Here is a 13,392-nt window from a genome sequence, read left to right on the forward strand (position 1 = left end):
TCTATGCCCCCCACCCTCCGCACATGTGCGCGCAACCCCCCTGCTTTTGGCACACAATGGCCCAGTGGGCCCAGTAGGCCCGTTTTTCACCCTCCCCAGGCTCCAGAGGCTTTCTCGGAGCCTGGGGAGGGCAAAAATAGCCTTTCCCACCCCCCCCGGAGGCCAAAACGGCCCGTTTGCCAACTCCTGTGGGACTGGAAGGCCCGTTTTTCGCTCTCCCCAGGCTCCAGAGTCTTTCTAGGAGCCTGGAGAGAGTGAAAAACAGTTTCCCCCCCCAAGACCCTCCGGAGGCCAGAAACAGCCTGTTTCCCGACCTCTGGTGGGCCCAGAAGGCCTGAAAATCAGCTGGCTGGCGTGCTCACCGATATGGCTCTGTGTGCCACCTGTGACATGAGTGCCATAGGTTCGCCATCACGGCCCTGTACTAAACCTTTTGTTTAAACATTAATTGTCCAAACTGTACTTTTTAGGGTTCATAACACATAAAACTATTAAGTTCTACTTTACAACTATGGTGGCTGAGTTTATCAAATTCAGTAAGCTCCAAGCAAACCAACTTTCTTTGTTACAGCAAAATGACTGAATCCAAGTCATGATGGTGAGATTCTAGTTGTGGCCACTTGAAATTGTGTTATATTGTGACTAGGTATCCTTTGATTTAAAAGAAACTTCTTTTTTTAACATCGACCTGCTGAGGGAAGGGAGCACACTGTGCTTCTCTTAAGGAGCCTGAGTGGCGTAGGAGGCTAATGCCTCCTACTAAGGCAGTATTTAACATCCAGCTGCCTGCAATTACTGCGAGTTCAATTCTCACCAGGCTCAAGGTCGACTCAGCCTTCCATCCTTTCTAAGATAGGTAAATTGAGGACCCAGTTTGTGGGGGCAATAAGCTGACTTTGTATAAAATATACAAAAGTATGAAGGCTATTGCTTAATGCATTGTAAGCTGCCCTGAGTCTCCGGAGAAGGGCGGCATATAAAAATAAATAAATAAATAAAAAGTAAATTGACTTAATCTTTAAACAATCTGTTCATCCATTCTGAATCTCTTACCATTTAAATCCCAGTGATGCATGCAACTCCAATAGTCTTTGCAAGTAAAAGAATCATTTCCCCATGGACTTTGTTGCATATCAGAAACTCCAACCAGAACAGAAAGATATTTCTCAAATAAACAAAACCACCCAGAGTCCCCCCCCCAAAGCCTTTATTGTCATTGTACATCATGCATACAACTAAATTGGTTTAGTCCTCTACTGGTGCAATCCATGGAAGAATACAAGACAACATGAATAACATAAAGAATAATCCTTATACAAATAGGGGAAAAAACTAGTCATGCGTTTCCATATGTACGTCATATTCTGTGCAACTTGTATATTACTCTGGTGTATGATCTTATATCATGGTATATACATATTATACACTACACTGGCGCCATTGAGGGACCCTTGAAAATAATACAGCTTGTTCGATGCATGGTAGTCTATGCTAAAATCTTGGGTGGCAGATGTTGTAGTAGAATTTCAACACCTGCAGCATCTTTCAGAGAGATGAAGGAAATTGAATGAATAAATAGTCATATTCCATATATATTAGGTTTGGTCGGTCATTTAGAGTGACTGTCCAACATACTTCATCAGTCAAATTCCAGTCAGCTGGAAAGCCCTGCTCACCTAATGTTTTGCAGAGGTAGCTGCAACAGCATTATGTTAGAGGTGTTTAATTGGGGGAAGCTGATCCAAATTTTTAAAATAGTAATCCTTTTACGTATTGCTTTTGGTTAGGATAAGGATGCTCAACCTTTGGAATCTTATCAGCTTTAAGTCTGCCCTAGAGGTATCTAGAATGTAAGTCCAAATTGTAGTCTTAATATATTATTGAATACATAAGGAAATACATTACATCACTAGGGAGTGATCAGTTATTAAATGCCATTGTGTTGGGTGTGACTTTTCATAACTATGTATCCTTCATTTCAACCCATCCCTGGTGCCAATGCACAGCTTTTAAAAGGGCAGTCTAATGATCTCCTTCATAGTATATATTGTTTTGCCAACCTATGCCATCATCCTATGCCATTATCGCATGACCAAAGCAAATGAGTTTGTTGATTGTTCTTCAGTGCCTCCAGAAATTTTATTTAATCTAGGAATAATCAATTTTTTTTCTTTCTGAAGTCCAGTTAGTCATCATCTTCAAATCCATAATTTAAAGGCTTCTTTCTCTTTGCTCTTGCTCGTCGTCCAATTTGGTTTTAATTTTATTACATGTAAATGAAATATAAAATAGAACATTTTTTAAAAAAATTCTGACATCCACTAATTCTGAAATTCAATGGTTGCATATCCCTCAAGGGCCAAAAGTAGCTCTCACCTAGGGTAGCTCTCACCTCGGATTAGGAGATGGGGCTAGAAAATGTTGAGAAAAATAGATTTTGCCTATTTGGGCCAAATGTCTATGGAGATTAACTGTCATCTAGCTCATGGTTATCCCAAAGGTATGTTGGAAGAAATATCCTTCTGGGTTCAGTTCCAAGTGGGGAAAAAGACACTGGATTCATGGAAGTTGCTTGGAAATAAAGTTTATTGATGAACAGTATCACATGGCTTGGAGATCTTTGGTGAAAAAAGGGAAGAGATGCTGAGAGTCCCTGGGTTTTATACCCTCTCTGGCTTTGAACTTCCTGGGGCACAGGAAGAGTATCCTGATTGGTTGCTGTCAGAGGTCATAGCTAGCTTTTTAGGTTGTCTGTGTGCTAAGTTTGGTTGAATCTTGTTGGGTGATGCAATGAAGGGCAATTAAATGGCTCTGCCTGAAGGAGGTAGATCTTTGTTATGTAAAATAGACTGTCCCAGGCCTTAATGGGCCATTAATAAATGGGGGGGGGGCTGAGTTTCTTTTAGGGGAAATATTCCGCCTTTTTAATATTTCCTAAAATATTTCATTTTCTGGGAGAGGAGTGGGTTTTAACTTCCTACAGGTGCTTTTTCCAAAAGGCAACTGGACTTGCTGTGTTTTTTTCTCTTGAAGATGTTTCACTTCTCATCCAAGAAGCACCTTCATTTTCTCAGCTGAAAGTACTTTTTGGATGAGAAGCAAAACGTCTTCAAGAGAAAAAGTACACAAAGTCCAGTCGCCTTTGGGAAAAAGCACTTCTGGAGCTATCTTGAGCAAGTTTGCTTAAGTCTCCCATAACTGGGTTGCAAAACTCTGGACCACTAGATGGCAGCAAAGAGATATAAAAATATCTACCTAGTCCTAGAGTACTGTTATTTGCTGCCTTCTAAAGGTTGTTGGAAACTCTGCAGGCCAAATTTGATAGAGTGTATATGTATATGTACACTTTGAGTCAATATTGACTTCTGGTGACTGCCTGGACAAGTCCTTGCAGTTTCTTGTTAAGATTTTAGAAGTGGTTTGTGATTGCATTCTAACAAGGGCTGAGAGAGCGGGATTGGCCCAAGGTAACCCAGCTGGTTTTGTGCCCGAGGCGGGATTAGAACTCACAATGTTCGGGCTTCCTGATTTGATTTATAGGATCTGAAGAGAAGCTTAGACAATGTTTATTTTGCATATTCCAGTTTGTAGCTCTAGTTTGTAGTTTTATTTAGTAAGTTTTATTTAGTTTGGGTTGCTGACCTTTAATAATTTGAATTTGAATGATTGGAAAGCAGTGGGAAAGACACAACAAATTCATTTCATAATCCATAAAACGTATTCCAAGTTGATCAATGATGTTTAATATTTTTTTTTGTTGACTTTTAACAGTATTGGGCAAACCAGCGTTGTGGTGTCTAAACAGATAAAATCCATCTCTCTAATCCTAAAATTAACAAACTTCAGACTAGTAATTAACTTCAGAATAGTAATCATAGTACTCTTCAACACATGATAAGTTACATGTGGCAGAAGACAGAATTATAGCAAAGAAATACAGGTAATCCTTGACCAGTGGTGAAATCCAATTTTTTTTACTACCGGTTCTGTGGGTGTGGCTTGGTGGGCGTGGCAGGGGAAGGATACTGCAAAATCCCCATTCCCTCCCCACTCCTGGGGGAAGGATATTGCAAAATCTCCATTCCCACCCCACTCTGGGGCCAGCCAGAGGTGGTATTTGCCAGTTCTCCGAACTACTCAAAATTTCCGCTACCGGTTCTCCAGAACCTGTCAGAACCTGCTGGATTTCACCCCTGGTCCTTGACTTACTACAAGTCATTTAGTGACTGTTCAAAGTTACGTCCCTGAAAAAAGTGACTTATGACCATTTTTCACACTTAACAACCGTTGTAGCATCCCCATGGTCATGTGATCAAAATCCAGACAGCTGATAACAGACTCATGTTTATGATGCTTGCAGTGTCCCAGGGTCACGTGATCCCCTTTAGGGGAAATATTCTGCCCTTTTTAATATTTCCTAAAATATCTCATATTAGGAGAAGGGTGGGTGCTAACTTCCTACACTACAACCTGCATCTGGTACTTGAAAAACTGTCATCAGAGCTGTTGTAACATCTTTTTAACTACCAGAATGAAAAATGCTCACTGAATTTAAAATGTTAAGAAAATAATATTTGCCAGAATCAAATGAAACAAAACAATTTGAAAAAGTTTATGATATTTATGTAGGTATGTATTTATATACATTATATTAAAGTAACCAAATATCTTTACAATATGTCAGGTCCCAGATATTTCTACAGGGATGCTGGCATTTTGTGGGGAGGAAGGGGCAGGGGTGAAATCCAACAGGTTCTGGAGAACTGGTAGCGGAAATTTTGAGTAGTTCGGCGAACTGGCAAATACCACCTCTGGCTGGTCCCAGAGTGGGGTGGGAATGGGGATTTTGCAGTATTCCCCTGCCACGCCCACCAAGCCACACCACGCCCACCAAGCCACACCCACAGAACCAGTAGTAAAAAAAATTTGGATTTCACCACTGGGAACGGGGGGGGGGGGAGGAATGGAGTGGTCTGTAAATGAAGTTTCTGTTTCTGTTTCTTGCATTACTGTGTTAATCTCTATGTGAAGTTTCTCTGCAATGATGTAGTGTGGGAGGGGTTTGATTAGCATTGCTTTAAACAGCTGGTTTTAAGTGAGAAGCTCCAGTTGTTGCCTAGATTTCTCCTTATCTCAAACCTTCCAATAAAAGCTCCCTTTGAAACCCCTGCAGTTTCAAGAGTCCTGCTTTCTTGGGAAGATTGGAGAGGCAAGACCTTACACAAGCCCCCAAGCCATGTCACCTCTAATGTTTGGAAATTGAAAGTTGAAAAATTTGACACGCCCCCAGATGGTACTGAACCTCTGCTTTTACCGGAAGTAAACAACCAGATGTGCAAGGCTTGTGTTGATAGCTTTGTTGTTAGTTGCGAAGTTGTGTCTGACCCATCGTGACCCCATGGACAACGCTCCTCCAGGCCTTCCTGTCCTCTGCCATCCTCTGTAGTTCATTTAAGCTCACGCCGACTGCTTCAGTGACTCCATCCAGCCACCTCGTTCTCTGCTGTCCCCTTCTTCTTTTGCCCTCAGTCGTTCCCAGCATTAGGCTCTTCTCCAGGGAGTCCTTCCTTCTCATTCGGTGGCCAAAGTATTTGAGTTTCATCTTCAGGATCTGGCCTTCTAAAGAGCAGTCAGGGTTGATCTCCTCTAACTGACCGGTTGGATCGCCTTGCAGTCCAAGGGACTTGCAGGAGTCTTCTCCAACACCCTAGTTCACATTGTTGGAAGAAATATCCTTCTGAGTTCAGCTCCAAGTGGGGAAAAAGACACTGGAAACATGTAGATTGCTTGGAAAGATGGTTTAATGGTGGACAGGATCACACGGTTTGAGTTCCTGAACAGAAAAGGGTCGAGATGCTGAGCGTGCCGTGGTTTTATGCCCTCTCTGAGCTTTGAACTTCCTGGGGCACAGGAAGAGCATCCTGATTGGTTGTCAGACTCCCACGGGATGGGGGGGGGGTCTTAGCTAGCCTTGTTGGCTGATGTAATCTTCCCAGGTGCCATGTGGTGAGTTTCTGTTGCTAGACGGGTCCTATTGTGTTGCAGATGATGGTCCATTGACAAAGGTGGTGGGGAGGCAGGAAGGTGGGAGCTGCTTTGTCTTTAAAACATGTTTCTCCATTTCTCATCCAGGGAAATATATTCTGTCTTTTTAATATTTCCTAAAATATTTCATTCTTCTAGGAAAAGGGTAGGTGCTAACTTCCTACAAAAGTTAATAGCTTACTGTATCATTAAAGCATCCTCAACAGTAGGCTGAGCTTATAAGAAGAATTATTCAGTTTACTATTCCTTCCTAAATCAGAAACCTATATAAATGGTCCTTAACACCAAATGGATTTGTTGATGAGTATTAATTGGCCTTCTTCCAACTCCATGTGATTTGGGTTCCTCCTGTAATGGCAATGTGGAAGATCCATTACAAGGAGTTTAATGACACATTTTGGTTTCCCCTTCCTATTAAGAAAAGTCTAACATTCAGAGCTAATTCTGAAGCAGCCTGCTTGGTGGTTGTTTTTTTTTACTGCTGTTTATTGAATTAAAAAACGGGAGGAGGAATCTCCATGTAGCTTCAACCTTTTCTCACTGTGTGACTCTCAAAACTCCTATGGGAAGTACACCCCAAAAGGACAGTGCCAGAAACCTCACAGCACCAGAAACCTCAGAAAACAATGCCAAGAGACTCAAGCCAGCCCTCCCCGCTTTAAGAAAACTCCATGCAAAAGCACCAGGTGAAAGGAAAAACTCAGAATGGCTGTTACAAAAGGAACACTTAAGTAGAGCCATTAAGATAAGGGGAATCAGGCTAAACTCTCCAAGGTAAACTGATGCTACCCTTTTTCTGCTTCCCTGACAGGATTAACTCCTAGGACAGGCAAAACAAAAGATTTGGGACCAAGATTAACCCAGGGCAATCCAAAACCCATCAAAACCCATCAAGCTGCAGGAGCTTCAAAGGGGAATTAAGCATAAAAGGCTCAGAGTCACACTTCCAAGTTTGCTTGCAAGCCAGGAACTCTCCAGCTGTGTCACTACTTTTCTTGCCTTCCTGAACTGAAGGATCCTTTTTCTGGCAGCTGGCTTCCATGTCTATTTCTTCTCACCTTCCCAGCTGGGAAATGAACACAGGAAATTTTCTTCCAGCACTCCCATCCCAGAGTCACCCAGTGAAGGTCAGATCCTGCAGTCTCCCGACTATAGCAACTGCAGTGATTCACTTAACAGCTGCATTGATTCAGTTAATCATCATGGCAAAAAAAGTGTCGTAATATTAGGTCCGACTTAACAGCCATCCTGCTTAACAACGGAAATTCCGGGTCCCAATTGAGGATTGCCTCTACAGGTAGTCCTCGACTTACAACAGTTCATTTAATGACCATTCAAAATTGCAACGGCACTGAAAAAAGTGACTTCTGACCGTTTTTCACACTTACGACCGTTGCAGCATCCCTGGGCTGTGTGTGTCACATGATCAAAATTCAGATGCTTGGCAACTGTTTCATATTTATGACGGTTGCAGTGTCCTGGGGGAGGGGGTGTCACGTGATCCCCTTTTGCAATCTGACAAAGTCAATGGGGAAGCACACATTCACTTAACAACTGGGTTACCAACTTAAGAAATGCAATGATTCACTTAACAACTGTGGCAAGAAAAGTCGTAAACTGGGGCAATGAAGTCACAATGTTTCTGCCCAAAGGCGCAAAACTTTTGGAATTTACTAAAGAACTGGCTGGAAGAAATTTTGTCAACAAATATAGAAGTCAAACCGGAATTTTTCTTACTGGGAATTATAGAAAGAAAATATAAGAAAGATACAAATTATTTATTACTGCATATACTCACAGCGGCACGAATAGCCTTCGCTCAAAAATGGAAAGCGAAAGATATTCCGACTGAAGAGGAAATATTCCTGAATTTTTTTAATTGCTCAGAAATGGACAGACGCACTTTGGAACTCAAGGATAAAAGCGAAACTAAGTACTACAAAATCTGGGAACAATTTTATGATTGGATAGATAACAAGAGGGTAGCCAAGACAAATGTATCATGTTAGAACAAAAATATAGATGTTATTATAGATAAATAAAGCCCTACATGGCTCAGGGCCCGGTTATCTTCGAGACCGCCTTCTACCGCATAGCTTCCAGCGACCTGTAAGATCCCACAGAGTTGGTCTCCTCCGGGTCCCGTCAGCTAAATAGTGCCGGCTGGCGGGCCTGCGGGGGAGGGCCTTCTCTGTGGCTGCCCCAGCTCTCTGGAACCAGTTACCTCCTGAGATCCGGACCATCCCCACCCTATTGGCCTTCCGAAAAGCGGTGAAGACCTGGCTTTTCCGGCAGGCCTGGGGCCATTGATCTCGCTGTTGCGATCTGGCGAGATCCGGCCATGAATGGGGTGAATGGGTTTTAATTGTTTTTAATGTTTTAATTTTTAATGTTTATATATATGGTTTTTAAATGCATTGTAAACTGCCTTGAGTTTTCGGAGAAAGGCGGCATACAAGGTTTTTTTTTTTTTTTTTTGATTTATATGCCGCCCTTCTCCGAAGACTCAGGGCGGCTTACAATGTGCTCAGCAATAGCCTTCATCCTTTTGTATATTTTATACAGTCAGCTTATTGCCCCCACAAACTGGGTCCTCATTTCACCTACCTTAGAAAGGATGGAAGGCTGAGTCAACCTTGAGCCTTGGCGAGATTCGAACCCTGCAGTAATTGCAGGCAGCTGGTCTTAATAACCAGCTTAATAACAGGGTGCCTTAAACCCCTGTACTACCAAGGCTCTTGAACAAATAATAAATAATAAATATATGTTTAAGAGATAAATAAATATACAGAAATAAGGGGAAAAGTATTAATATCATGTTTAAATAATGAACAAAGCTTAAGAACTATATGTTTATATGAGTACTAATATTATTGTAAAGTGACAGAAGATGTTTGGAACCAGTGATGTCATATCTATGTCCAATGTTTTTTTTAATTTTGTATTATTAATAAAAACTTTTTTTAAAAAAGAACTCACAATGTTTCACTTTGCAACCTAAATGTTGGGCTCAATTGTGGTCGTAACTCGAGGCCTACCCGTATTAAATCCAATGAATCATGTGCAGGAAGCACTCTAAAACATTAGAAATGGATATAAATTGCTGTCTTTTCATTGTGTTTCACCTTGCGCTAAATCATATCTCTCTCTCTCTCTCTCTCTCTCTCTAGAAATGCAAAGACATGCTGGTGAGTTCAGATGTTGCTTTGGCGTAGCTTCTTCAGAAGCTCTTCCAAGAAAAAAAGGTCAGTTATTGCAAAATCAAGAGTCAAGCTACAGAATGTTTAAATCCTGTGTGAGGGTTCCAAGTAATAAATCCATAGCAAAGCAAGACTCCGAGCCAGTTGAACTCCGCAAAGTATACTTTGATTGGAAATATCGTATTGGCACATATCAGGTGAAAACCGACTCTGAAAACTCCCGTGGTTTTCACCTTATTAAAAGTAAAAGATTTTCTCCTTTCTCAAAACAAATCAGTCACATGGTCCAATCACTGTGCAGTCCGACAACCGGGTGGCATCCCGCCGCCTTCCTCCGACCAGGTGTGAGAATGCCGTTGGTTCCCAAGAGAAAGTATTTTGTTTGGGCTACTGTTGGAAGAAATGTCCTTCTGGGTTCAGTTCCAAGTGGAGAGAAAGACACTGGAAACATGGAGACTGTTTGGAAAGATGGTTTAATGGTAGACAGGACCACATGGTTTTGAGGTCCTGGGCAGAAAAGGCAATCACAAGCTTCGAGATGTTGGGTGAAGGAAAAAAAGGAGAAAAGGGGCAGAGATGCTGAGAGTCCCTTGGTTTTATACCCTCTTGGGCCCCACCTTAGTGTTTCCTGTTTCTGTATAAGAAGTGTATCCTGATTGGTTGTCAGGCTCCCAGTGGGCGGGGGTCTTGGCTAACTTTGTAGGTTGTCTCCCAGGCTTGCTTGAGCCTGGCTCAGGCCTTAATGGCCCATTGACAAAGGTGGGGGGAGTGAATGAACTGGCTCCAGGCCTTAATGGCCCATTGACAGGCCCAAAGGCCCATTGACATGGCCCAAAGGTGGGGGGCAGGGATCTGCAGGGAGCTGCTTTGTCTTTAAAACATGTTTCTCCATTTCTCATCCTGGGAAATATCATATTGTTGGAAGAAATATCCTTCTGGGTTCAGCTCCAAATGGGGAAAAAGACACTGGAAACATGGAGACTGCTTGGAAAGATGGTTTAATGGTGGACAGGATCACATGGCTTGAGTTCCTGAACAGAAAAGGGGCGAGATACAGCGAGTCCCCGGGTTTTATGCCCTCTCTGGCTTTGAACTTCCTGGGGCTCCGAAAGAGTATCCTGATTGGTTGTCAGACTCCCAGGGGGTGGGGGTCTTAGCTAGCCTTGCTGGCTGATGTAATCTTCCCAGGTGCCATGTGGTGAGTTTCTGTCCTAGATGGGTCCTATTGTGTTGCAGATTATGGCCCATTAACAAAGGTGGGTGGGGGGGGAGGCAGGAAGCTGCTTGTCTTTTAAAAGATGTTTCTCCATTTCTCATCCAGGGAAATATAATATTCTGCCTTTTTAATATTTCCTAAAATATTTCATTCTTCTAGGAGAGGGATGGGTGCTAACTTCCTACACTACAACATCTCCTCTATCTAAAATCCCTGCTCCCTGACTCTCAGCTCCAGCGTGGCAACACTGAAGCGGACAAAATGGCTTCGGTCAAGCCAGCTTCAGGGTTGACTTGACACCCTGATTGATTCCCCAGCCCTGACGTGATGAAAAGTACATTTTGCTGCCCATTTCTCAGCCTTGGATGTCCAGAGCATCGACCGGGTGTTTTGATAACTTGTCTGGCCTTACTCCCCTTTTAATTTTGTGGGCTTGCACCTTATGGATGGCGATTTTTTCCTTCAGAAATATTGAAAGGCTCGGATAGTGCAGGTAGTCCTCAACTTACAACGGTTCATTTCGGTGAGAGTTCAAAGTTACTAAAAAAAAGTGACTGACGACCATTTTTCACACTTACGACCATTGCAGCATCGCCATGATCACACGATCAAAATTCAGACGCATGGCAACTTGTTCATATTTATGACAGTTGCAGTGTCCCCGGGGTCAGCCTTTGCCAAACTCTGCCAAGCAAAGTCAACGGGGAAATCCAGATTGACTTAACGACCATGCTACTGATTTTAACACATGCAATGATTCATTTAACAACTGCGGCAAGGAAAGACATAAAATGGGGCAAAACTCGCTTATCAGACGTTTCACTGAGCAACCTAAATTTTGGGCTCAATGGTGGTCGTAACTCGAGGACTACCTCCACAGACTCCGTTGCAACAGCAAGCTTCCACATTCTCTTCCCCTTGCAAGTCAGATTTTGTATTGTTTTCAAAGGCATCAGGAGCAGAACTCAATTGCATTCTGATTTGCGTTTGGGATAAAAAACTGCTTTATATTTAAAGGTGCTTTTTTTTTGTTTTTTTCCCCCCCAAGAGGAAACTGGACTTTCTTATTTTTCTGAGGATGTTTCGCTTCTCATCCCAGAAGCTTCTTCAGCTCTAAGCTTAGATGAGAAGCAAAATTCTAATAAAGAATTCTATTTTTTTTTTAAAAGGTCCTCAAAGAAAAACAAGAAAGTCCAGTTGCCTCTTGGAAAAAAAAACATCTTTGGGACAACCCATGACCTGGATGATTGAGAATCTCCATAGACATATAGTTTTTATGTTTTAGAATTTAGATTTAGAGGAAAGATTTGATTTGCGGATTCAAGCACACGGCTCTTGTGCTTGAATCTACAGTGCGCATTGAAAAGGGGGCGGTAAGCATAAGCGCGGCTGTTCCCTGCCTCCCACCAGCACTTTCTTCTCCAACCACAAGGGGCGCCTCCCCACTCGGCGGAGCACGCTCTCCTTTTTCTAATACCCCCCCAATCGGCCGCGCCTTCCCTCCCTTTCCCCCTAAGGAAAGAAGCGCATCTCTATGGTTGGCGCCGAACCAGTCCTCCCAAGTGCCAGTGTGTCCGCGGGAAAGAGCGGCCATCCCTTTCGTCAGCCCCCTGGCGAGCGCTTGGGCGGCCTTATCGGGCGGCGGCCATTTTGGCGACGGGTTCAGCAGCCGCCTCAGCGCGGGCGGAGCAACAAGTTCCCCGCCCGGCGCTGCCGAGAGCGAGCCGCGAGGAGGAGGAGGAGGAGGAAATGGCGGCGACGGCGGCGACCGCCGCTCTCAGCTGAGGCGGCGAGGCCGAGGAGAGGCAGCGACCCCCGGTTCTCCCCCCCACCCCCTCAGCGTCTCTGCGCGGCCCATTCCCCTCCTCTCCGGTGAGTGAGGCAAGCGGGCGAGGCCGGGGCCTGCTTGGAAAACGGGAGGAACGGGCGGGGAAGGTGCGGGAAGCGGCCTCTCTGCGCTCCCCGGCGGTGACCCCACAATCGCTTAACGTCAAAAGGGGCTTCGTGACGTGGCGGCACCCCCGCCGCCTTTCTCCGGCCGGCGCCTCCGTCGTTGTCGCCGTCGCCGTCGTCCTTCTCCTCAGAGAGGAGGCTCTCGGCCTCGCTTCTCCTGGATGGGACGAGGAAGGGAGGCTTCCCAGGCCTGGCGGGGAGGTGAGCGCGAAGGGAGGACTCGCCTGGCCCCAGCAGACCGTCGTTGGGGCTCCGGCCTTCTTTTTCTTCCTCAGCCCGTTTTTTTTGGGTGGGGGAAGGAAAGGAGGGATTTGGGACTCGCGTTTTTCTCCTCACACCATTGGAGTCGAGGTGGTGGTGGGAGCCGTTGAAAAGTTTAAATATTTTTAACGGGGTGGGGGGTGGGAAGGGTTTAAAACGGGGTTCCCCAACGTCGTCAGTATTGACACCCCCCCAAAAAAAAACACAAGGATCGATTAGACTGTCCAAGGAAGTCGTCGTCACGTTTTTGGGGGTTTTTTGTGTGTGTTATCATTCGTAGTACTGATTAGTTCAAAGTCCTATTGGATTATTTGGGGTTTTCAATCAAATTTCACTGAAGGTTTGATGAGGTGAATTTGAGGAGCCCTGGGTTTAAAAACAAGGGACCTTTAGCGGCACTTTCGTTTGTGGGCGTTTTTCAACGGGGGGACGGTGGGGGGGCTCTGGGTATTTTATTTGGACTTGCTTTCACACATCGCAATTGTCTTAACATGTCTCTGCTCAGAACCCTGGTTGACTTCAGTCTGCAGGAAGCCCCGCAAAGGAAGGGAGTTTCGGTTTTTGTTTTTTTTAAAAGGCCTTTTGAGTTGCAAGCATTCAGACAGCCACCAGATGGCAGCAGAGTGCTCCCGATATTTCTGTGTCCCAACGCTGCCCTCTAGTGGTTGCCTCAGTGTTTGTATCCCAAGTAGGACAGAACTAGGCTTCTTCCAGACA

At 44.2% G+C, this 13,392-nt stretch overlaps 1 protein-coding gene across 7 annotated transcripts in view; it reads left to right on the forward strand.

Moving 5' to 3' along the window:
* The window catches only part of DIDO1 (death inducer-obliterator 1), an 83,922-nt gene that overhangs the window by 1,879 nt on the left and 68,651 nt on the right, over window positions 1–13,392 (forward strand). For 3 of the 7 annotated variants that reach the window (XM_087889028.1, XM_034441321.3, XM_087889024.1), the window contains exon 2: window positions 9,216–9,290. The gene's annotated coding sequence lies outside the window, so the exon portion shown is untranslated. Of the gene's footprint in view, window positions 1–9,215; window positions 9,291–11,952; window positions 12,616–13,392 lie in introns of those variants that run through there. The other 4 variants (XM_087889025.1, XM_034441320.2, XM_087889026.1 and 1 more) reach the window with 4 other exon arrangements.

This window comes from Pantherophis guttatus, chromosome 3 (genome assembly GCF_059756535.1).
Source record: "Pantherophis guttatus breed Tessera chromosome 3, ASM5975653v1, whole genome shotgun sequence".
NCBI classification, from domain to species: domain Eukaryota; kingdom Metazoa; phylum Chordata; class Lepidosauria; order Squamata; family Colubridae; genus Pantherophis; species Pantherophis guttatus.